The sequence below is a fragment of the Pinus tabuliformis genome, chromosome 4_2 (assembly GCF_031772625.1).
Source record: "Pinus tabuliformis cultivar Carrire ecotype Pingquan chromosome 4_2, CPIR1, whole genome shotgun sequence".
Taxonomy (NCBI): domain Eukaryota; kingdom Viridiplantae; phylum Streptophyta; class Pinopsida; order Pinales; family Pinaceae; genus Pinus; species Pinus tabuliformis.
In genome coordinates this window covers 88,042,569-88,069,189 of record NC_142304.1, presented here as the reverse complement: position 1 = coordinate 88,069,189, position 26,621 = coordinate 88,042,569, and the positions used below count along the sequence as shown (strand labels likewise).

General features: G+C 44.0%; 3 pseudogenes; all 3 read left to right on the top strand.

The window, feature by feature from the left end:
- Positions 1–11,073: 11,073 nt before the first annotated feature.
- On the top strand, positions 11,074–11,933 carry LOC149168379 (18S ribosomal RNA; annotated as a pseudogene; the record flags this gene model as incomplete).
- A 219-nt stretch (positions 11,934–12,152) lies between these two features.
- On the top strand, positions 12,153–13,375 carry LOC149168378 (25S ribosomal RNA; annotated as a pseudogene).
- Positions 13,376–14,444, top strand: LOC149168377 (25S ribosomal RNA; annotated as a pseudogene).
- Positions 14,445–26,621: the final 12,177 nt, after the last annotated feature.

Here is a 26,621-nt window from a genome sequence, read left to right as displayed (position 1 = left end):
ATAACATTGTTGAGGATTTAGCTGTTTCACCCTCAGCAATGTTGGCTTTGGAAGTGTTGCAATCATGTACAGCACAACGTAAATTACTTTTGTCGGCTATAGGAGCTATTGATGTTCAGGACTCGAACCTAATAATTTTCGATCTAGAAAATAGTACACAACGTTTGGCTCATCAAATGGCTTTCCAGATCCCAGTAATAGTAAAAAACAGGCCTATTCATCGGACTGTGATTGATGAGGGAGCCTCAACGTGTATTATGTCGATACAGTGTTGGAGATCACTTGGTTCTCCTTCACTAAATCAATCCCCGACGATTCTAAAGGCCTTTGATGGCCGTGGGTTTCATCCTTTTGGCATTCTACAGTATTTTCCTATAGGGGTTGAAGGAAAAACCGTTAATCTAGATGTGGAGGTGGTTGATCCCCCTCTAGATTATAACCTTCTCTTGGGTCGAAGTTTGTCTTACGCTATGACAGTGGTCGTTTCATCGGTCTTTCGGGTTATAAAGTTTCCTCGTAATGGAAAGATCGTAACAATAGACTAGTTGGCTTACTTTTCATCCAACCCAGCCTCTTCAGAAAGTATTCAGCATGTTGGTAAAACGAATATCCTGTATAAGGATGTTGGATTAGGACTAGTTAAAGATGCCAGTTTACTGGGAACTTTTCCTTTTCCTTCGATCAACGCATCGTCTTCATTTGCAACCATTCATATGATTACATCAGACACCATTGTTTATGATGATCCTTGGATCATTCCTTCTGAATCTGAGATAGACTCATTTGGTAATGTCATGCCTTTGAGTCCATATGAATTGCGTATGAGGCCGTGCAATCGTTTACCGACCCATTTTCAACCGAAAATGACTTCATGAATGTGGTCCGTGAGGAATCACTTTTCACATCAAGCTCGGATTTAATCACGTTTTCTGAACTTGTTCACTCTGATGAGCAAATTCGTGAAATCCTATGTGTAGATGATTTACAATGGGAAGATCTTCATCACAGATCTTCGTTTTTACCCGAGAATGATCGTTTTGAAAATGATTTCTCATCAATTTTTACGACTGAATATGTCAAGGAACCTCAGAATCCAATGAAACATCCTGATTCAGAGTTAAATTTGGGAAACATCTCTTGAACTATTCCCATTGACATTTCGGTTAAGCCTGGAATTGTTGAGAACATTCATATAGGTGCCTCGTGTACAGATGACGAAATTCAAATATATAAGGCCCTATTTCAAGAATTCCATGACGTGTTTGCCTAGTCCTATGAGGAAATGCCAGGAATTGATCCCGCGATTGTTGTTCATGAGATCAAGACTTACCCGGATGCTAAACCCGTCCGGAAACGTTTGCGTCAGATTCACCCAAGAAAAGCTGCTGCAATTAAAGCAGAAGTTGAAAAATTACTCAAAGTAGGTTTCATTTATCCGATCCCGTTAACAGATTGGGTATCAAATATTGTTCCGGTTAACAAAAAGCAGGGAACAATAAGAATATGCATCGATTATAGGGACATTAATCGAGCCTATCCAAAGGACAATTACCCAACTCCCTATATCGATCAAATCATTGATGATTGTGCTAGCAACGAAATATTCTCCTTCATGGATGGTTTTTCCAGATACAATCAAATCAATATTCTACCTGTCGATCAACCAAAAATGGCTTTCATTTGTCCATGGGGGACATTTGCTTATTTCAAGTTACCTTTTGGGCTCCAGAATGCCAAAGCAACTTTTCAAAGGGCCATGTCTTATGTGTTTCATGACATCAAGCACATTGTGCAACCTTATCTCGATGACTTGCCTACTCATTCATTACATCCAGTTGTTCACCTAGTCCATTTACGAGCAATCTTTATGAGGTGTAGACATTATCGAATTCCGTTGAACCCACACAAATGTGTCTTCTGTATAGAAACGGGTCGATTGTTGGGGTTTGTAGTTTCGAAAGCCGACATTCACGTCGATCCCTCGAAGGTCGAAGCTATTATCAAATTGCCTCCTCCTTCGAGTCTTTGCCAACTCCAAAGTTTGCAAGGGAAAGCAAATTTTTTACGACGATTCATTCCTAACTACGCCAAGGTTACAAAGGGTTTTACCAGGTTGTTGAAACAGAATACTCCATTCTATTGGGATGAGATAGCTCAGAAATATTTTGATGCACTCAAACACGCGTTGACCCATGCACCGTTATTGCATCCTCCCAACTACAACCAAGATTACTTCTTGTATCTCGCCGCCTCACATTCCACCATCGGAATGGTCTTAGTTCAGGAAGATGAATTCGGTACTGATCATGTGATATATTACCTTAGTCGAACTTTAAATCCAACTGAGCTAAAATACTCACATGTGGAGAAATTGGCATTGGCAGCTGTTCAAGCTGTCCAACATTTTCGTCACTACATTTTACTATGTAAAACTACAGTAATTTCGGATTGCAACCCTATGATCTACATTTTGACCAAGAAATTGCTAGGGGGAAAGTACTCTAAATGGATTGTTATCCTACAGGAGTTCGACTTGGAATTTGAGAAATCTAAGTCTAAGAAATCTTTAGTCTTTGCGGAGTTAATGTGTGATTTTCCGCGTGCTAACACGGAAACTGTGGTGGAGGAGCCCATTGCGGATGAATCCTTGTTTCTAATCAGTACTTTAGATCCGTGGTATGGGGATATCATCATTTATCTCTAGACCCAATCCTTTCAGCCAGAAATTTCAAGGTCAGAATGTCGGAAAATACGATTCCAGTCCCAACAATACATGATTATTGGAGATACACTTTATCACCATGGGGCGGACTCTGTTTTTCGACGTTGCTTAACTCACGAAGAAGCTGAAAGGGTTCTAAATGACTGTCACTCTGGAGTGTGTGGCGGTCATATGTCTGGGTATGCCACAGCCCAAAAGATATTGTGCGCTGGCTACTTCTGCCCGTCTTTGTTTAAAGATTGTATCACTGCGGTCCGAAAATGCCACAACTGCCAAATTTTTGATCGAAAGATACATGCTCCACCTACTCCTCTCCACCCTATAATTTTCGTTGGTCCTTTTGCCAAATGGGGTATCGATTTTATTACATGTGACTCTCACTCGGCCGAGGGGCATGCGTATATCATCCTTGCAGTAGATTATTTTACCAAGTGGGCCGAGGCGATGCCTACATTTGAGGCAGACGGCAAGACATCTGCAATTTTTGTGTTCAATCATATAATTGCTAGGTTTGGTGTCCCGCAAGCGATAATCACTAATCATGGGCATCATTTTCGAAACATTATGATGACCGAACTTACAGGCCAACTTGGTTTGCATCATGATAGTTCAACCCCTTATTATCCACAAGCTAATGGTATGGTTGAATCCATCAACAAAGTTTTAGTCATCATGATCCGACAAATCATTGGGATTCATCAGTCGAATTGGCATAACATGCTATTTTTAGCACTTTGGGCATACCGAACTTCAGTAAAAACATCAACAGGGTTCACTCCTGTCCAACTAGTTTATGGTTTGGAAGCTGTGTTACCCATTGAATGCTAAATCCCATCACTGCAAATGGCTCCAGCCACTTTCGAAGAGGAAAAGCGTTTGTTATACTTGGCTCAATTAGATGAGAATCGACGTGATGCTGCATTGGCGATCGAGACTCATGCAAAACGCATGAAAGCTCAGTATGATCGAAATGTGACCCCTCGAAATTTTTCGGAAGGAGATCTAGTCTTAGTTTACGATCAAGCTAATGATAAATTAGGCACTAGAAAATTCGTTCCTATGTGGCATGGTCCCTATGTTGTCAAGCGAAAGCTAGCAAAAGGGGCCTATGAATTGGTTGACTTTGACGGGGACTCTTTGGGTAAACCCAAAAATGGTCTTTACTTGAAGAGGTATTATGCTTAAAGAATGGGTATGGAGATTTTTTTAGTTAGGATAGTTTTTCTTTCTAGCTGGTGTGTTTTAGTTTAAACAGTGTGCTTAGCTTAGAGAGTGTTTTTTTTCGTCATTATTCCTGCTTATCTTGGTTTTACTCTTGATATCGCAGATGTCTATGCCTCTCCAAACATACATTGGTTTCGCTGATGGTGCTTATCGTAATACATGGAACATTTCTTCCACAGCTTGGGTTATCTATTCGCCCTCTGACAAGTTAGTATCTGTGCATGGGGTAAGCCTCGATCAAACAACGAACAACATTGCCAAGTATAGTGCAGTGATTGAGTTATTATCTGAATCTATTTCATTTGGGATTTGGAGTTTGATAGTGAGGTTAGATTCTGAACTCATTGTATTACAGCTTAATAGAGTGTATGCCATTAGAAATCCAGTGTTATTAAGATTATTTTTGAGAGTGCGTCTCTTGGAACGTGAATTTGATTATATTGAATATCAGCATATGCCAAGATCTTTAAATACATTAGCAGATGCAATTTCTTCTCGAATGTTAAATAGACATTTGCAATAATCATACATGTAAATTTAAAACCATTCCATAACATGATTTACAAGGTAAGCCGATAATAGTGATATATATATATATATATATATATGAGTGTGTCAAAAAATACATCGTCCTCGATCATAGGTTGAAAAACACCTTATGATCGACAAAAATGATAAGTACAAAAAACAAAAATGTCATATGTGCCCACAATAGGTGATCATCCTATCACTGGTGATGATCTCGATAAGAAACCACTCCACGGGCCACCTTGAAAAGGAACCTCCTAAAAGGTCCCGGGACCCCAATCACATAGCACTGAAGTCGATGAGGAATGTCATCTATAGTGGTCTCTGGAATATCTCCTGTCAAGCGCTCCAGATGACCCTCCAACTCAGCCAAAACCTCTGTTGATTCATCCTGTGGGGCTCACACAACTGCGACTGGTTGTTTCCTCTCATAAGGCCAGAGAGTGGCTGGTCGTTATGGACCCACATCTTCATTTGAAACTTTTGCTATCAGTTTTGAGACGATGGAAAAATAAAAAAAAAATAAAATAGGAAAAATGTTGAAAATGATTTTACCTGAGTCATCCCACTGCTCTCCTGGTGGAAGAGCCATGTCTGGGTCGCCACGAAAATCTACCCTAGCGTAAGGGAAGTGCTGAATAGAAAAGACCTAGTTTTCCAACCATTGGAAATACTCAGGTTTGAATCGAGCAACCTCTGTCCTCTCGTCCAGGTGACGGGCCATAACTGCGACCCATCGCATCAGTTTGGGCTCTCGAGGAAGCCCAGCTTCAACAGTAAGGTGCTGCGGGATCAACATGGGAACTCTCTCCAGGCCAAAACTCACAACCAAAGCCCCATAACCAAAGGTCTTTAGTTGTCCGTTTTTGGCCTTGGTCAGTTGGCCTTTCAGATTGGCCAACACAGCATCACACCAGTTGAAGATGGTGCCTCGAAAGCAATCAACTGCCATACGCATCTAGGATCCGGTGGCAATATGTAATGCGACAGCCCCACAAAGTCTGGTTACACTAAACGCAATCACCATGAGTTCAGGATGGGATATGGTCTTTATTTCTATCCCTTTGTCTCTAGCCTGGCTGTTGCAGAACTCTAGCCGGAGGCTATCGACAGATTGGCCACCTGGCCTAGCCCCAAACAGATTCAAGTCTTCACCTCTCTTAGGCAAACCAGTCAAGAAATATATGTCCGCCGGCTCGATTTCGAGCTGGTGGCCACCAATGAAGAAGCACTGGTCCTATATGCTTCATCTGTCAACCAGCCACTGTAAGAAATCCACCTGAGCCCTCATGCCAGGAATGGCCCAGAATTTGTACAAGCCGCACACCCTCAAAGCATCAAGTGAAGGTTGATGGTTCCATGCGGCAGCATCCACGTCCTCATGCTCTCGTTCACACCAATCTAGCATGATGTACTCTATGCATCAAGTATAAAGATAAATTAAAATGCTAGAAATTATTTTGTTTGGTCCAATTTTTAGAATTTTTGGGTTAAAAACCCTTGCGACGGGGACCGCACCCTCCGGGTTAGACACAGTGCATGGGACTGCACTACTGCACCTTGTCTACATGGAAGGTGTGGACCCCTGACTTTTTCCCAATGGAGAAAAAGGCGGGGTTCGCAGGCCAGCAGTGGAAAACCTACGGGCCCCCGCGCGCGGGTTTTAAGCCTAAAAACCCTCCCAAAAAATGAAATGAATGACTAGAACAAAAATTGAAACGGTTAAAAATGAAGAGTAAGATGATGTGGATTACCTGGAGAAGACGGCGTTCGATTCCGACGGTTGGATTTTCCATAATCTTCATGGGAAGTTTTCTGAACAAAAGCACTATTTTCTCACCCAAAACTCAAACGGTAAAAATGAATTGACGAAGGCCCTTTTTATAAGTTTTTTGAGTAAATTTGTTTATGTTTCACTTTGGAAAGGTATTTTTGCGACATTTTTATCCATTTCAAACAGGTATGAGTAATGTTTGTGTTTTTGTTCAGGATAACGAATTATTCAGGCGAAATCTATCGTTTTCGACGAAAAAAAACATTTAGAGTCACCTTTAAGCTCTTTTCTGACTCCTAAAACATGAAAAGATCGCTGAGTTTTTATTTTAAACTCATTAAAATGGAATTAAAAGACGGTCCACTTATAGCTCTTATCCAACCGTAAAAACATGAAAAGATTGCCGGATTTTTGTCGTTTCAAATTCGATATTGGTTATAAAATGACGTGTCATTGATCGCTTTTTTACTTTTCGGATCAAGGGCACTAATGACGAAAAGTACTCCTTGGTCGTAAAAGATCAAGTGGTTCTCTCAAGTATTATTTTATACTTTTTTGGGCTTGGGAGACACAAATTTACGAAAGAGGTCAATCCTGGAGTTTTCTTAAGTTTTTTCAGACTGTCTAAAATTGAAAAATGCCGAGTTTCTCCTATACTGGACTTGTTAAAATTTCACAGTAAAGGACCTGTTCAATTACAAATAGGAACGAACAACTCCTTCTTAGGGTTCGAATTTGAACTAAGTTGGACTCATCCGAAGGATGAGCTTATAATCAAGCAAATGTTATCCTCCTCAAGCTTGTCAAAAATAAAGAGGTACTTGCCAGAAATGGTGGGGGAAAAGAGAGAAAAATGAGTCTGTTTGTCATACTTCGTAACCACTCTTGAACATGACACTTTTATTCACCTGGGTTGGGAAATCCTTTGCCTAACGGTTGATCAAACCACATTGAAAGTCTTCAGCCGATTTTTGGGTATTAAATTTGGGTCAACTATCACCAAGCCATCTGTCGTGTCGTTATGTGTTCAAGAGTTCATTGCCAATAAGCCATTCATCTGCAAAATATCTATCATCCATCTTGACCATCCCTGAGTCAGTCCTTGCAACTAAATTTCTACAACTTGATCTATGATTTCTTGTTGTGGGCTTGCCTACGACAGATCGCTTTCTATCGACTTCAGCTCATTATCTAGAAAGATGATCTAGAAATCGTCAGTACCTTGGGATCTGCATGCCTCAATGGCAGGTTTCTCACATTTGACGATAGGTTGCATCATTGACTTTCGATCAAAGGATTCCATGACATGTTTGACATCAACACATTTATTCACATCTCATGGATTGTACTGGGTACTTTGAGAGCCATTGACATCACTGGTGGTTTCTCTCACACTTGTTAACAGTTTACATCATTGACTGGTAATCAAGTGGTTTCTACCATGTTCGACATCAACACATTCATTCGCATGGATAGAATCTTACTATTTCAGGAAGTAGAAATGAAGACCCTGGATCTAGTTTCCACAATCCATGCTACGAGGAATTTTGTATTCATCATATAATGGACTATTCATAAACAGGTGGCTGCATCCATACTGTGTCCACATGAGTCTATACTTGTGATGTTTTACAAGATCATTCTTGTATCATAGTAGTAGTTAGTTTTCTAAGTTAGTTTTGATCTGAGTATGGGAATGCCTACCTCAGCGATGATATGATCTCATATATATATATCTTGCATTGAATTTTTTTATAGGTTCCTACCGGGCTCTCCACAAGATGATCCTCGAAATGATAAAGTACTTCACTCTTCCTAAATGATAAATGAAATCCTCATCTACTACAGACTTTGCACTTTAAGGGGCAATCTGTTACACAAAAATATCATCACCATGATTATTTGCAGTCAGTATGGGTCTATCATCACTTGTACTGTCCTCCTAGGCAAGTCTCAGACCTCAACTCTTCAAGTCAAGCTTTGAAAATAAGAGAAAGACATTAAAAATCAATGAAACTCTGGTTCCACACTTTCTCTCACTTTTACCTGTGGTCCCGCACCTTCTATTTACAAAAACTGCAGACCTGCCCGCTCTGTCCCTAAAGGTGTGGGTGTGGACCCCTGTGAAAGTCAAAAAGGCGCAAGTTTATTCTAGAAAACTCACTTTGGGTTAATTCTAGATGATTATAGAAGGAATTTTGACGTGGATTTTCCACTCTTAGGTGGTTCATGCATCCCAAAAGAGAAGGAGCTAATCCCTTGATGAGAGGAGCTATCCCTTTGAAGGAGGACCTAGTAACCTCCCTCCATTGCACTATAAATTTAGGCATTGGGCTGATTTCTAAGGAGGTTAGAAGCTGAACATTTTTGAGGGTAAATGTTGGTGAAATTAAGACTTCCTAGTTGAGCTTAAGAGGAGAGATCACATACCTTTTTGGCTTCATTGGGAAGTGAGTGAAACTTGTCAAAGTAGAGGAGACTTCTTATTGGAACCTAGGAGGAGCTTGTACAACGTCAAGGCACAAGTTGTAAAGTTCTTCTTCTTTTTAATTAATACAATCAAACTCATTTTTCTCAACAAGTATCTCATGTTATTTGTTTCATGAACTCCTTGACTTTCATGTTAAATATGTTTTATGATATTGGATTTTCAGGTGCTATTTAATTTGTTTCTTGTTTGTGTTTGTAGATTCACGACAAAGGAGCTCATTTGGATCGAAGGAGCGAGGGCATCCACAAACTTGCATTCGACCTAAGGTAGGCCCTAAAAACACTTGTTTGCCTTTGTTTATTAAAGCACATTTAGAGAAATATAGTGTCTGGTTGGTTTGCTTGTCATTAGTTCTTCTTTAGATTCTAGGAAGGTCTATCTTGTCCGCAAGATCGACTTATTCCGTGTGACAGAAGGTTTTTCTTTTCGTGTGAAAGGTGGGTTGGTAATTGAGTTGGTATTTCTGGTTTGCCTCAAGAATGGCCTTGGGTCATTTTTAGGGTGGCCAATTTTCATCTTCTCTCCATACCCACTTGGTAGCACATGAGCGGTAATGTTGGCCATGTTTGTCCCGGGAGGCATATGTGAACAATTCCCCTTCTGCTCTAAGTTCCTAGAGTTGTATGGGTTGTTGTGGTGTGGCTCCCTATGACGGCTAGCCTCTTCATTGTTCAGCTATTTTTGGTGTGGATTTATTGTGCTTGTACTCTTTCTGTGTTGGCATTGCCAGTTGAGATGTGAGGAAAGTGGAAGGGTTTTGGCTGTAAACCACCTACCCTCCCTCTTGCTCGCTTTTTCCGTCGGGCGATGTGATGTGTTGTTCTCCTTATTGTAAAGTTAAGGGTTGGAATTCCTTTCAAAGTTCCTATCATCTATGGTTACGTTGGATTTGAGGTTTTTATAGATGTGTTGGCCCATATGTTGGATCGAGTGGTCGGCTTTTTCCTTGCATCTCGCGTGCGTGGTAGGCTTTTGTGGTTGGAAATGTTAAGTCATAATGTTTATGGGTGTTTGTTGTTTCAATTGTGTATGCGCTCGTGGTCCAATGGGGAGGAGGCTTGCTACATCGATGGTGGGGGCTATTTGGAAGAAGGATTTCGAGGTGGAATGCTTCAACCTCCCTCCTCTGCGTGGAGGTGGCCATAGGTGAAAATTATTCATTGTCCAGTTGGTAAAGCTATGGGAAATCTCCTAGGTTGTCTGTACATAGGGTGCGTGGGGTGCAGAGTTGCCTGATCCCTCCTCCTATTTGGATATGTTCTTGTATTGTGTAGTGAGCCTCTTGATTTGTATTTATTTCCTTCCTTTTCCTTTGCATTTTGGTTGCCACAGGCAGTCAAGTGATCGAGGTCCACCATTGCTGCTATCTGGGTGGACTCCTAGGTGACCTTGGTGTGTGGTGGGGAGGGTCAGGGGGCATTTCTAAGAGAGGTTATGGGCTCAGTTGGTCTTGTTTTATTTCCTTTTGTTTCTTTTGCATTGAGGCTGCCACAAGTAATCATGCGATTGAGGTCCATCATTGCTACTATCTGGGTAGACTCCTAGGTGGCCTCTGTGTGGGGAGGGGAGGGTTGGGGGGTATTTCTAAGGGAGGCTATGGGCTTGATTTTTCTTGTATTATTTGCTTCCCTTGCCTTTATGTCGAGGCTGCCGCAGGCGATCATCCGATCGAGGTCCACTATTGCTATTGTCCGAGTGGAATCCTAGGTGGCATCAGTGCAGGCAGGGAGGTTTGTATGGCCTCTCTATGGTAGGATCTGCAATCAGTCGTCCTCTTTTTATTTCCTTCCTTTTCCTTCGCATCGAGGCTACCGCAGGCGATCGCGAGATCGAGGTCCATCGCTGCTGTTGTCCGGGTGGATTCCTAGGATGCCTCGGTGCAGGACGGGGAGGGTTGGGGCTCATTTATAATATAGAGGTTGCATGGTTGATCATTCTCCATTTATTTCCTTTGCATCGAGGATGCCGTAGGCGATCAGGAGATCAAGGTCCACTGTTGCTGCTTTCTAGGTGGACTCCTAGGTGGCCTCGGTGCAGGGTGTGAAGGCTTTTGGAGGCATTTCTAAGGGAGTGTGTGATTGATCACTCGTTTTCTTGTTGGTTGGGGCATGGTTGCAAACTACAAATGGCCTTGGTGCATTTTGGCTCGGCAGGTCTAACCATTTGTTCACCATGTCCTTGGCATTTTGTGTGTGCTTCCTTCATGGGATGCAAGAGGTGTAAGGCATAAAAGTCTTACATGATATTTTTTTATCTCTTTGACTTGATGGGTGTTCAGGTTGGATCTTGGTAAGAGAGTGCCCTGGAATGCCATTTGAAGTGGGAGGGTGCTACGTGGTTGATCCTACCAGTATTCATATGCTTATCTCAAATATTAAGCCATGCATGTCTAAGTATGAACTAATTCAGACTATGAAACTATGGATGGCTCATTAAATCAATTATAGTTTTTTTAATAGTACCATACTACTCGAATAACTGTAGTAATTCTAGAGCTAATACGTGCACCAAGTCCTGACTCTTCGGAAGGGATACATTTTTTAGATGAAAGGTTGGCACGGGCTTTCCTGCTTCTCCAGTGAATCATGATAACTCGACGGATCACACAGCCCTTGTGCTGGCGATTCTTCATTCAAATTTCTTCCCTATCAACTTTCAATGGTAGGATAGAGGCCTAGCATGGTGGTGACGGGTGATGGATAATTAGGGTTTGATTCTAGAGAGGGAGCCTGAGAAACTGCTACCACATCCAAGGAAGGCGGCAGGTGCGCAAATTACCCAATCTTGACATGGGGAGGTAGTGACAATAAATAACAATATTGGGCTTATTGAGTCTGGTAATTGGAATGAGTACAATCTAAATCCCTTAACGAGGATCCATTGGAGGGAAAATATGGTACCAATAGCTACAGCAATTCCAGCTCCAATAGCGTATATTTAAGTTGTTGTAGTTAAAAACCTCGTAGTTGGATCTTGGGTCATAAAGGTCATTCTGCCTACTCGGTGTGCACCTACCCTTCAGTCCTTTTTGTTGGTGGTGTGCTCCTGACCTTAATTGGCTGGGTCGTGGCTCTGAAATAGTTACTTTGAAAAAATTAGAGTTCTGAAAACAAGCTTATGCTCTGACTTAAAGAGAGTTAAAGAGTGGTTGAAATTACCGAGAGCAAAGCGGATGGAGGTTGTCGATGCGTCTCGGTTAGATGTGGAAAAGCTCACGCTAGTCCGCCACTCGACTTGAGGTGCAAACAAACACGGGTTGTTGCATCATCACAAGAGTGGGTGGATTACTGCCTGTCGGTTTTCCATTACAGTGGTCAAGGAACGAAGTGTGTGCCCTTGTGGCAGACCGTGTGCACTTCTGTGCTCTTGGTGTTGGTTGGCAGGTTTTCCAATTGACCTATCTTGAAACACGGACCAAGGAGTATAACATGTGTGCAAGTCGGAGGGTTTGAAAACCTGTGAGGCACAAGAAAGCTGATGGGCAAGATTCCCTCTCTAGGGGGGTGCATTGCCGACCAACCTTGAGCTTATGGGAAGGGTTCAAGTGTGAGCACACCTGTTGGCACTTGAAATATGGTGAACTATGCTTGAGTAGGGAAAAGCCAGAGGAAACTCTGCTGGAGGCTCATAGCGATACTGACATGCAAATCATTCATCTGACTTGGGTATAGGGGCAAAAGACTAATCGAAACATCTAGTAGCTGGTTTCCGCCGATGTTTCCCTCGGGATAGCTGGAGCTCATGAGCAATTTTTATTGGTTAAACCAAATTATTAGAGGCATCAGGGGTGTAACACCCTTGACCTATTCTCAAACTTTAAATTGGTAAGAGGGTCCAGCCACTCCATTGAGTCGTGCCATGGAATCAAGAGCTCCAAGTGGGCCATTTTTGGTAAGCAGAACTAGCGATGCAGGATGAACCAAAAGTCGAGTTACGGTGTCAAATTTCACACTAACCTAGATCCCACAAAGGGTGTTGGTTGATTAAGACAGTAGGCGATGGTCATGGAAGCCAAAATCCGCTAAGGAGTGTGTAACAACTCACCTGTCGAATCAACTAGCCTTGAAAATGGATGGTGCTGAAGTGCACAACCTATACTCAACCATCAAAGAAATTTCTTGGTTCTGAGGAGTAGGAGGACATCGGGGTCATTAATAAACCTCAGGCATCAGCTTGGGTGGATCAGTCCTCGGTTCAGATCTTTTTGGTAGTAGCAAATATTCAAATGAGAACTTTAAAGACTGAAGTGGGGAAAGGTTCCATGTGAATAGCACTTGGACATGGGTTAGTCGATCCTAAGAGATGGGGAAGCCTTGTATCAAGGGTGCACTCTACATGAGAATCGAAAGGGAATCAGGTTAATATTCCCGAACTGGGACATGGTGGGGAGCGGTAATGTTAGGAAATCCGGAGATGTCGTCGGGGGCCCTGGGAAGAGTTATTTTTTCTTTTTAACAGCTTGCCCCCCTGGAATCGGTTTACCCACAGATAGGGTCCAGTAGTTGGAAGAGCACCACACATCTTGTAGTGTCCAGTGCACCCTTGGTGGCCCTTAAAAATCTGTAGGACCAAGTACCGTTCATGCCTAGTCGTACTCATGACCGCATCAGGTCTCCAAGGTGAACAACCTGTGGTCAATAGAACAATGTAGGTAAGGGAAGTTGGAAAAATGGATATGTAACTTTGGGAAGAGGATTGGCTCTGAGAGCTGGGCCTAGGGGTCTGTGCCCTTAACTCATGGGTTGTCAACAGTCTGCCCGAGCTGCTCTCACGGCGAGGGCAGGTAGTCACGTGTCGATTGGGCTATGGGGGTAGAATGCCCCCTGCCAGGGGATTTTCCCTAGGTGGAGAATAGTCGACTTAGAACTAGTATGGACAAGGGGAATCTGACTGTTTAATTAAAACAAAGCATTGTGATGGTCCCTGCGGATGCTGACGCAATGTGATTTCTGCCCAGTGCTCTAAATGTCAAAGTGAAGAAATTCAACCAAGTGCGGTAAACAGCGAGAGTAACTATAACTCTCTTAAGGTATCCAAATGCTTTGTCATCTAATTAGTGACGTGCATGAATGGATTAACGAGATTCCCACTGTCTCTATCTACTATCTAGTGAAACCATAGCCAAGGGATAACTGGCTTGTGGCAGCCATGCATTCATCGCGACATTGCTTCTTGATCCTTCAATGTCGGCTCTTCCTATCATTGTGAAGTAGAATTCACCAAGTGTTGGAATGTTCACTGACCAATAGGGAATGTGAGCTAGGTTTAGACCATCGTGAGATAGGTTAGTTTTACCCTATTGATGAACTGCACTGGAATAGTAATTCAACTTAGTACGAGAGGAACCGTTGATTCACACAATTGGTCATCGCGCTTGGTTGAAAAGCTAGTGGCGCGAAGCTACCTTGTGTCAGATTATGACTAAACGCCTCTAAGTTAGAATCCACGCTAGAAGCGGTGCATGTCACTCTTCGACTGTATCTCAACCTGCAGTAGGGGCATCACTTTGTCACCCCTAGGGGCCCGTGTCATTTGCAAACTGCGACTGTGAAGCATCTCGGTCAGGGCAGCTTTGACGTTCAATTCCAAATGTTGTTGAGAATAATCCTTTGTAGATGACTTAAATATGCAACAGGGTATTGTAAGTGGCAGAGTGGCCTTTCTACCATGATCCACTGAGATTCAGCCCTTGGTCGCCTTGATTCAAAGCTTCACTCTTGTCACAAACAAATCCGAACAACCCTCCCACTCTCATGCCTATGCCTCTTCCTCCAGAAAATAATTTTTTATTGCTTGGGGTCGGGAAATTTGGGGTTTCCACGCCGCGACGGAAAAGGCACCGAAGCCCAGGAAAATTGGGGTTTCCATGTCGCGCTCTAGCACCCAAAATTTTTGGGTTTCCATGTCGCGCCCTGGCACCCAAAATTTGGGGTTTCCATGTTGTGATGAAAGAGGTGCCCAAGCATGGGAAAAATTGGGGTTTCCATGCCACGCCTCGGTGCCCAAAATTTGGGGTTTCTGCCCAGTGCCTAAAATTTGGGGCTTCTGCCCATCACAAAAAATTTGGGGTTTCCATGTCGCACCCAAAATTTGGGGTTTCCATGTCACACCCAAAATTTGGCATTTCCACCCAACGCCTAAAATTTGGGGCTTCTGTTCGGTGCTTAAAATTTGGGGCTTCTGCGTCGTGCCAAAATTTTGGGGTTTCCAAGCCACACCCTGACGCCCAAACCTGGGGAAACTTGGGGTTTGCATGTTGCGCCACAATCGAAACCGATGTCACCCAAGCCTAGGGAAACTTGGGGTTTCCATGTCGTGCCCTGATGCCCAAGCCTGGAAAACTTGGGGTTTCCATGTTGCGCCCTAGCGCTCAAGCTTGGGAAACTTGGGGTTTTCATGTCGCGCGGTTGCCGAAACTAGCGGTGCCCAAGTCTGGGAAAACTTGGGGTTTCCATGTCCTACCCTTGATGGAACCGTAGGTTTCCACATTTTACGACATGATGGAAATGTGGGGTTTTCAACAATGCCCCAACACGAGGTTTCCATGATGATGCAAACTAGCTCGCAAGTCTGGGGATCTTGGGGTTTCCATGATGATGCAAACTAGCTCGCAAGTCTAGGGAACTTGGGGCGTTTTGAAACCATTGCCCAAGTCTAGGGAACTCGCAGTTTCCATGTCGCGCCACGGTCGGAACCACCGACGGAAACCACCCAAGTCTGGGAAACCTGGGGTTTCCATGTCACGGCACACCCTGAATTGCCTGAGATTCTGTGGAACTTTGGATTTCCATGTTGTGGGGCAACGAAAAGCTGCCAAAGTCCAGGGAACTCAGGGTGTCCATTTCGCGGCACGATGGAAATAGATACCCAAGTTAGTGGACACACGGTGTTTCCATTTCACGTCATGACAAAAATTTCTACCCATGTCTGGGAAAAGCAGGGTTCCCATGTTGCTCTCGTAGCATCTAAAACTACCACCCAAGTCTAGGGAGCTTTTGGTTTCCATGTCATCGCGACACAGGGAATGACCACCCACGTTTAGGGAGCTTCAAGTTTCCATGTCATCACACGATAGGGAAAGACCACCCAAGTCTACTGAACACAGGGCTTTCCATTCCGTGGCCTGATGGAAACCACCCAATTATCAGAAACTCGAGGTCTTCCATGTCCTGCCATGACAGAAACCACAACCTCGGTGCAGGGAAATTAGGTTTCCATGTTGTGGAACAATAGAGAACCACCCAAGTCCGCAGAACTTGGGGGTTTCTATTTAATGGCATGAGGGAAACCGCATAATTCTGGGAACCTCTAGGGTCTCCATCTCCCGCCCAGGTGAAAACCATGGCCCCAGTATGGGGAACTTGGGTTTCCATGTCGCAACACAACCGAAATCCCCCAAGTTTATGGAACTCATGGTTTCCATGTTGCAGAATGATAAAGGATTGCCCAAGTCTTGCAAACTCAGGGTTTCCATTTCGTGGTGGGGTGGAAAACACTTGCCTGGTCCATCTCTGGAACTTAGGGTTTCCAAGCCACGTTGCAACGGGATCCGTCCAAGTGCAGGGAAAGTGGGGTTTCCCTACCCCGCCGTGATGACAGTTGTCCAAGTGTGTGAAATCTAGGGTTTCCATGTCCCATCACACTGGAAACCTCTACCACATATAGGGGGGGCTTAGGGTGTTAGGTATTTGAGTTGAGAGCGTTTGAGAGAGTTAAAAGATTGAACCCGTAGTATGGGCGCCCGTATTTGGTTATATGCGACTCAGGTGAGCATTTGGTTACATTTGAAGACTTGGCATAGCATTCGCTTATGCACAATGGTGATGGGCGCACTCATAGCGAGCGTGCCATGTTGGGTAGGGCACATGCCCCTTGATAACTGCATGATGGGTGAGTCAACGACAGAAGGCATGCAGGAGACCCTTATTGGGTGCCTAGATGAAAGAGATGATCATTTGCGGATGAGTTAGGATGTAGGCAGGTGTGCAACATGCGACGAGATTTGTAATCGGCTAAGTGTTGGATCTGACCCATGGGTGTGATGATGCACACAAAGGGATGCGACAGTTCGTTGGAATGGGGTAGGTCGAGGTTATGTGGCAGGTTGGCCAGGCATGCATTTTTATGGAGCTGACCCTTTTTATCCCCAAGAGACACGGCCCTTGGGCTAAAGGATGTGTATAAGTAAGAAGGATGGCGTTTGATGAAGGGACATCAAACTTAGACTTCTACATCATAGAACAAGTGCAAAGGAAGGAGTTGGGTGAAAACAAAAAGAAGAGAAGGACGTGGGTAAGAGGGTTGCACCAGCGGGCGGTTTGGACTTGGTAGTGCACACATGTAGAGCAGGGTGAGTTACTAACTAGGCAGGCTAGCCGCACTACATGTGGGCCATGCGCCCTCACTATGGACCGCACCACTGGGCAGAGTTTGGGTGCCGTGAAATGGAAAGTTGGGCTGATAGGTTCGCAATTCAGGTGTGGAGTTGTGTCATGCAGGCTGCAAGCAGTGCAACATGACCACACGACATGATGGGTTGAAAGAATAATTGAAGAAGATAAATTGATTGTAAGTTATTTTTTCTGCATTGTTGGGAACACTTATTAGAAAATTGACTGAGTGTTGAAGTAGGCGCAGACTGTGTACTCAAGTATTGGTAAAAGAAAAATGTACGGTGGTGTTGTACCTGCTTATGTGTGGTTGAAATACTTCCACTAGGATAGGAGCATGACATGGGGTCTCCAAGTCCCTCCTCAACAAAAGTCACCAAATTGTGGGGAACCTGGGGATTCCATGTCCCACCTTGTCGAAAACCTCCCAAGTGTGGGAAATTTGGGGTTTCCATGTCTCGTCATGATGGAAATCACCCCAGGTGCAGTAAACTTGGTGTACATCGAGTCTACAACCTCACATCAAGAAAACGGCTCGGTTGCTCAAGAGAATGAAGTTTTCTTCATTGGTAAAGGATCTCGCTAAGGATCAAAGGTTGGAGTCTCTTCTAGGGCTAGTCCACCAAGGACTATCAAAATTTGAATGAAGGACACAGTGCCACGGAACGAAGTGCCGAAGAAACAAAGTGTAGAGAGGAGGAGTGACTTGACTTGTGCTTGGATGATATTCTTGTCAAGGTTCTAGGGTTTTGTAATGACCAATAATAAGCTTCAATAAGAGAAATTTACGAAAGGGTTTTCCTCTCTAAGAGAGAAAGGTTTTTCCCTGGTAGAGAGCCAACATCTTATGTTCTTGTTCTTATGTTTTTGGCACCAGTTTGATGAAGTAAACACACATGAATTAATAAGAAGAGAAGAAGATTAAGATAACAAGATAAATTATAAAAGAGCTTCACAAATTGTTGTCAAGTCTAGAAGAATCCCGCTATACCCCATTGCCCTAGATTCTTCAACACGGCATTGGAGCTAAGGTGACACATCAAGGAAAGGGAATCTCAAGAACATCTGCAAGGTTGACGCATCAAGCCAAGAAGTCTCAATCACATCAAGGAAAAGAAGGTCTACCATCTATCATTCATCATGGAAGACTACAAAGCAAGAAGAAACGCCTTGTATAAAGGCACCTACATGTTGTTGGGAAAAGTATCCAATACGGAATGACCCTATCCCACTCTAAGGGTGATAGTACCTCAGCAACAACTGAATGCAAAGCTATTCAAGATTACTTCTTTATGAGATGAGAGAAGGAAGAGAAGGATGATCTACTAACCGTTATCTTGCGCTTAATAGTCGATCCAGTCTTCACTCCTTGCTGCTTGCTCCTATCTCCTTGCCCTTTCACCGGCCCAGCTACACAAAGATCCTGTAAAAGCACAAGAAAAGGAAACTACAAGAAGCATACATCCATAATCAATTCAGGGATTAGCATAAATAAAATATACAAGCATCTATTCACCATAAAGACACATGCATATAGAAGAACCTCAAATACTTTATTAATGGAAGAAGTAAAGTTCTGAGAGAGTTACAACCATAAGAGGCCCAATCCAGCAACACCTCCCAGCAGAAAGAAATCTCCTCTTCACCTCCTTCAATCAATCACCCAATAGTTCTATACACAAACCAACATCACTTCCTTACTTGCACAAAATTCCCGCCTCCCTAGACCTCATGAGAGAGCTCTATATATAGGGTTTTGGAGAAAGGATGAGTCATCTTGAGACTGGCATGAAGCTGACTAGTGTCCTCTCCCACTTTAGTTAATCTTCAGTTCTTGAGTCCACTTGGAGATTCTTGCTTCCACTTGGAGATCAAGACCCTCTTACTCATCACAAGGCGAATTCCTTGACCCAAGTGTCAGTTTGGAAGCTTCCTGGGCAATTGACACCTTGCAGAATGACTCTGCCACTTGGCCAATCTCACCCAGCGCAGGTAACCTTCATTAGTTTTGACATTCAGCGCAGGTACAGAGTGGAGCAGTTGACATTCAGCGCAGATGCTCAGTGGAGCAGCTGACATGATCCAGAAACTGCTTGCTTTTGAGTGTTTTCAGGTGGAGAACTGATTTTCAGTGCTGTGGTTTGCTGACCTTGTTCCTCTAGGGGTAAGAACAACATGTTTAGGGACTTTGGATCCCTCAGATTATTGACATTTCATGCTCCATGCTGTTAGGCACAAAAATTTCTATAACAGTTGCCCCCTAAAGTATGAGGTCGTTTATCGGGTGAAATGCTTTATCAGGAGGATCCGAAGTTCATTCAATTGCTGAGAGGTGCCCTGTAATAAAATACAATACAATACATTATTTTTCATTCTGCTTTCATGATCTAGCTGAGGCGGGCATTCCCATGCTCAGCTTTATAAATTCATTTTGGTACATAGAACAGACGATCGTTTGATGGTAGACTGATAATCCTCTGCTGAAATTATCATCCTTTGAGTAGGATGATCATCTGCTGCAATGATGTACACAACAAATGTCTTTATATCCTGAATATATATATCGCAGCCCGGATGGATGAAACTAGATCCGGGGTCTTCAAACTCGTTCGATCTTCACCCTTAGTACAAGTCGATCCATGTGAGAATTGCGCTGAAGTCGAACATGGAAAGACATCGCTTGATTACCGGTCAATAATGTAAACCGTTAACAAGCGCGAGAGGGATCACCAATAATGACAATGACCCTCAAGGTACTGCAGTACAATTCACGTGGTGTGAATAAAGGACTTGGCGTCGAACACCACGCAAAATCTTCTGGTCGAAGGTCATTGATGTATACCTGTCGCCGGAAGTGAGAAACTTGCCATTGAGGCATGCAAGCTTCAAAGTACTGGGGGTTTTGTTCCTAGATCAACTTCTTGGATAATGAGCTGAAGTCGACAAGAAGCGATCCATCAAAGGAGGGCCTTAATGAATCCCACATCAGTGACACGGAACAGAGCTAATGATTTTAGTGGAGGTGAAAACAATCTGTGAGATATGATTCAGGGTGGCGATCATGGGTGGATGAAGGATAATGTATGGCAGTGGATGGGACATGGTTGACTCTTTCTGAACACATCTCTTGAACATATAACAACACTGATGTGATGGATCGGTAGCATTACCCCAAATGTGGATGGTTTGGCGAGGACCATGGTGATGAGACCGGTGAATGAAACAACCCAACCCGATGTAATACGGAGGACAAAGTGTCATGTTCAAGAGCGACTTGCTACCATTAAATCTTTGATGTTCTCCCAATTTTTCCCCAGTCATTTCTGACCAGTACCTCTTTATTTTTTTCAAGCTTGAGGAGGATAACATATGCTTGTTCTATAACCTGCCCTTCGGGCAAGCCCATTGCTATGTTTTAACGAGCCTAGCGATAGGGAAACTCGTTCTCGTCTAAAGACAAGTTTGTCGCTATTTAATCATTTTAACGAGTCTAACGACAAGGAAAACTCGGTCCTTTTCATTTTTAGAGAGTCTAAAAAGGTACAGAAAGTTAACTCCAAAGTTCCTTTTTCGTCATCTAATCCCTTAAGTCCGAAAAAGTATAAAACAATACAGAAGGGATGAGTTTTTGATTACTTTAACGAGCTGAATAAAACAAGCGCTCAACCTTTTTGTGCAATAATCCCTCAGGTCCAAAAAGATTAAAATCTAGAGGAGGGATAGCTCTTCCGGTCATTTTAACGAGCTGGAAGGCCAAAACTCGGCAAACTTTTCATATTTTACGAGTCAGGAGAAAAGAGCTCAAAGAAGACTCGTCTTTTGAGGAACGAGTGATAAACAGGGATAGCAGCAGATTCCAGGTACAGGTTGGAATTTTCCAATCACGTTAGTGTCACAAGGATGGCTTAGTGAAATCACTCTTCACAGTTGTTCCTCAAAATGGGTAAACAATCATATGGAGGTGAACGGTTGGCCAAATGAAATGGAGGTGGCAGGTGCAAACACGACCAAGGCTTTTATGGCTAGAAAATTTACGATCACAATGGTTGTTTCCCGGTACTGGGTTCATTTTTTAAAGAGCTTGAATGCGCCAAAACACTGCTCAAAAGCTTATGTTTATTTTTTAACGAGCATGAACTATGACGCTAAAACTGCTCGGATCTCGCTTTTCTATTTTTTAATGAGCATAAATTCCGCGGTAAAACTGCTCGATATACCAGTCATAAGATAAGAAATGTCTCCTGTGAGATAGCTATTTTTTATGGAGCTTTATCTCACGAAGCTATGCTCCTAATTTGGCAAATTTTGACCTTTGCCCCACATCCTTTCTTTATGCAAGTTTGGAAACGGCTAATCCTACGAGTTTAAAGGGTTAGACCTACAGGTTTAAAGGGAGGACCTAAAAATTTAAAAAATAAATAGTCGTCCCTTGCTTGCACTCCAAAAGGTTGCATGCCCCCAGGTATAAAATACAATCTCAAGGCTGCCCCTACTTATCCAATAAAACATTTGTTTTAAAGGGTGAGGCTTGCCTCTTCCTGGTTACCCAAAGATTGTTTTGTTAACACCATCAAACGAAAACACTTCCTCGGCACTGTCTACCGAAGTAGACAATGGTGAATGACCTTTGTCAGACAAGTAACCTTATCAAAAGAATCCTGTTCCAGAACAACCCCTCTTCCTTCTTTTGGACGGGGTACGAACTAGTCATATTCTTCCGCGGAAATTCTATTTTATACCTTTCCTCTGCCCGAAGCAGACCAAGATGCATGCCCCCTGGTTCCAGTCCCATCTTTCCGAATCACTCGCACTCATCGGGAAGGAGGACTTGGGGTGGAGACATTTCTTGGGTGAATAGACCATTGAGGGTTGGTATTTGACTATTTGCGATGCGTGACCCCGGAAATGAAAGTTGGTCTACGAGCTTGACCATTCTTCCTTCGTGTGGAAAACACATTACTCTAAAGAGTGAGGAGACTATAGCTCCCATGCAATATATATAGTCTCGTCCAAGGAGTAGGTTATAATCCAAGGGTCCTTGAATGACCATTACGTTCAATTGAACGGTCTTCCCTTTCAATGTAACAGGCACATTGGGAAGGATCCCTAACGGTCGACTGGTTCCTTTATCAAAACCCGAGAGATTCCTCATCTCAGGCAAAAGCGCCGGGGAACCCAGTGCTTTCCAAGCAATCGAGGAAAGGATACTCACAGATGCCCCTTCATCAATGATAGTTCCAGCCATTACCATTCTGTAAATTTGGACTATGATTCTGAATGGTATATTGGCTGGTAACCGGGGTCTGCCTAGTTGGTTCCAATCAAAGGACACAACCAGGTTGCTTGGTGGTGGGACTGAATACACGGCCGGATACGACCCTGACGATGTTCCTTCCTGCGATAAAGGAATGGGCGCATTGCCCTGATGCTCATCAAAATCTGCGTTGATGAAAAGAATCTGGATGGTGTCATCCTTTTTCTCTTCAGTGAGGGTGTCACCTGAAGATGAATCTTCAGTGACGGTGTCATTTGAGGATGAAACCTCTGAAGGAAGAACCGGGTCAACTGCCGTATCGACCTTTAGACTTTCGTCTGGTCTGGATTCAGTAGGTTCATTTTCAATGACTGACGCTTCAGCTGACGATTTGAGCAGGCCAGCTGTATTTTCAACCAACGAAGGACTTGGCACGAGTTTTTTGTATCCAGGAGGAAGCATTATCGGTGAAACCCGGTGATCTTCCAAAACTCTCTTCGCTTCGTCTAAGAAGGGACAACGGTGGATGGCGTGACCGCCTTCGCACAGTCTGCAGGGGGATATTTCTCCCCCTCTTCGTCTTGAACCTTCACTTTCGCTGGTTGACGGTAAGCAATCAACATGGCTATTAGAGGTTGATGCTCCCGAATTGTGCAGACGAGGGGACCAGTCCCTTAGTATCCGAGGAATACAGGGACAATCTCTATGGAAGTGGTCTCCTCTACATATGACACATGGCGATTTAGGCCCGGTCTGTGCTGTGTGTGGGTTTTTGTCAGATGTCTTTTGCTTGCCCCCAGTCGCCTTAGGCTCCTTCTTCTTCTTCTCTTTCTTCTTCTTTTCCTTCTTCTCCATGGGAGCTTGGCTTTTGCCAGCCCCACCTTGCGAAGATGAAGGATTAGAGGAAGAGTTATAAGAAGTGGAAGGCTGGTGGGCAGCTCTAGACTGATCTAACAGTTGACTCGACTGTTCAGGAACCATGGTGTTCTGAACTACATTAGTTGAGAAAAGCCAAATAGGCAGGCCAATTGTCAGTCCTGGAAGCGACAATGTGGCCATGTGGGGCGCACCAACTTCTCCCCAAGAGGAGAATGGACTAGGATTTCCATCATGTGGAGTTCCTTGGTTGGGGCGTTCCATGTTCTCAACTTAAGATCAACGCGGGAATAGGAGGTGATTATGTTCCGTTTAAAATAAATTTTATAATGACGCTTAGACACAACTTGCTTTTTCACTTTTTAAGAGTCGAGAAAAAGCTAAAGATGACTCTAGTCTCCTTCGATGTTTTAACGAGCCCGAAGTGACAAATGCTCGGATGGACTTTTTCAGTTATAGAGTTTGAAAAAGGCCAAAAGAAACTGCTCTGGAGTTCTAGGCAGAGGGTGTGGCAAACTTTTCGCAAAACCACAGAATACGTTTTACGGTACGGGTGGTCGATCTTCGTGAAGTGTTCACTGCATTGCGATCAGTAGGGCGGCCGACACGGTTTCCTATGGATAAAGGCTTTGATCCTATAGGGGTCTCCCAATATATACGCGACGGTACGTGGGAGCACAAGTCCGTATTGATACTTATCGCTTCATCGTGGAGGAATCACCCAACCACTCAACGCTAAGATATCACGTTTAACGACGCCGGAACACGTCTCTAGCTTAGACCTCTAGATGTTTGCGTTATGTTTCAATGTGTTGTTATGTAAATTCAATTTATTTTAAGGTTGATCTTTGATCCAGGTGGATATTGGTGGCCACCTGCCAAGTCCACCTGGACCCCCACCATTGTCTTTCTCAGCATTTTCAGTTTCCTTAATTGTAGCACAACTTACTATTTTTAGTAGTTTTTCGGGTCCTGAACTTCCGGAGCCGTTTTGAGGCCCTAAACGACGTTTTTTGGGGAATCGGGGGGCAACACGAGTCCATGGAATGGACTGGTGTTGCCCGTTCCAACAATGATAGTGCTCGGATAGATCTTTCTAATGAGCTATTGTACGCGTCAAACGGAGATCATATGCCAAAGTTACGACCCCGGGAAGTTGATGTACCAACTTACCCCCAAACGGGGCCCACAGTTTGGCGTTTCATCTCCTAGGGTTAGGTTTTGGAATGTTAAGGGTTTTTCCATTGTTTCTCAACAATAAATAGGCCTTCGAGCCTCATTGTAACACAGTTCAGAGGCATGTAGCCATCACATCTCTTCTCAGAGATAAGCTACCATCGCCCTAGCTAGTTTATTTCCATTTCTGTTTGTAAGCATATTTCAGTATTTTCCATTAATGAAATGAAGTATTATTTCTGCTGCATCTTTGTGTATATGGTTATCTCTGTAATTTGTTGCGTTCCTATTTAAATCCGGATCAGTGGTATCAGAGCGGTCTGCTTTTTCTCTGTTTTTCTTTGCATGTCCCCAACAAGGTCGGGATATAAGGAGTTAGGGCTTGAACTGGTTGAACCTTTGCAAGACCAGCCTCGCAAATCCCGACGGCCTCCCATGGCGGACGAGAAGAAAGACGAGGGGGCAGGAGATCCCATCAAAATCTTGCTCGAAGAAGCGCTCGAGCGACAACGGAACGCGATGATGGACAGCTTTGCGCAGATCCTTCAGCGGCTACCCAGAAGCGGCGCATCGGCTTCCAGCAGCTCCTCTGGAAACGCCACACCCTTTAAGGTACAAGTTAATTTTGAAATCCCCATATTCGAGGGTCAGATAGACGCCGATGCCGTAGATAAATGGTTAAATCTGCTAGAGGGTTATTTTTCTGTTCATGAATTTTTGAGTCGGGAAAAGATTGTTTTTGCTCTTCTCAAAGCAGCCCCCCACGTCAAGGACTGGTGGGAAACCTACTGCGAGCAGAAGGATGAAAGTACTGGCTCACTATTTTCAGCCGCACCCACCTGGGATTCGTTCCGGGATGCCATCAAGGAGCAGTACTACCCTGTCGGAAGCTATGAGGATGAATACATAAAGTGGACCACGCTGCGGCAGGGAAGGGACCAAGACGTGCCGGAGTTCACCAATCTTTTTCATACCCTTCGCACAAAGTTGGGTATCAAAGATTCGGAGCAACATTTGATACTCAAATACCGTGGCTGCCTGCACAAGTACATCCAGGAAGAAATACAGTTCCTAAACATCCCCTCGCTCGGCGCAGCACACCGGTATGCCGTCAAGGTCGAGCAGAAGTTTAAACAAAAGAAGCGAGACTTTGGATCTGCGAATCCAAAGCAGGGGAAAGGTGCCCCTAAACCACAGAACAAAGGACAAAGCCAAGGCGGGACAGCGCAAGACAACCAGCCGAAGCTGCAAGCAAAGAGCAACGCCGCGAAGCCGAGAAAGGACACTGGAAAATGGTGCGAGTTCCATAAGAGCTCCACTCACAACACAAGTGAGTGTCGGGCCAAGCAGTCACTGGTGGCTGAGCTAAAGGTTTCAGAATCAGATGCATGTTCCGACTCTGAGTCAGAACCCGATAAGGGGTATGAAAAAGGGAAGCAGATCATTGATGCGGACCCCAGCGCCACTGTTGCTACCGCAAAGATCCAGAAAAATGAACCCGAAGATCCTGAGGAGGAGGAGCGTCTCTTCCACTCCCAGATGTGGGTAAAGGGCTCCCCGATACAGTTCATTGTTGATAGCGGGAGTCAAAAGAACCTCATTTCGGTAGAGGTCGTGAAGAGGTTGGGCTTACCGACCACAGCACATCCACAACCATACACCATTGGGTGGCTTCACCAAGGGCGAGATCTTCGCGTGAGCCAGCAGTGTCGCCTTCCATACAACATCAAGCCCTTCACGGATGAGGTATTGTGTGACATTGCTCCCCTTGAAGTTTGTGATGTATTACTAGGACAACCATACTTGTGGAAGCGACATGCTGTGTATGAATCAAGGCCCCGTGCTATTATTATTACATTGGGAAATAAGTTGTTCAGGATACCAGAGGTAGCACCACCTGCCGCCATCTCTTTGATCACTGCAAAACAATGCAGTAAGATCATTTCCAAAACCAGGAAATTTGTTTTCCTGATGATACGCCCTCAAGGGAAGAAGAAGACAGTGGCCGCGGCCTCCAAACGGGGTCCCTCTGCACGGCAGCTACAGATGGACAAGATTGTGGAGGAGTACGAAGACATATTCACCTCCCTGGCAGGGGTTCCTCTGCACTGCCAAGTCAAGCACTCCATCGATCTGACCCCAGGTGCGCCGCTACCCAATGGACCAATTTATCGGCGCTCCGTTCT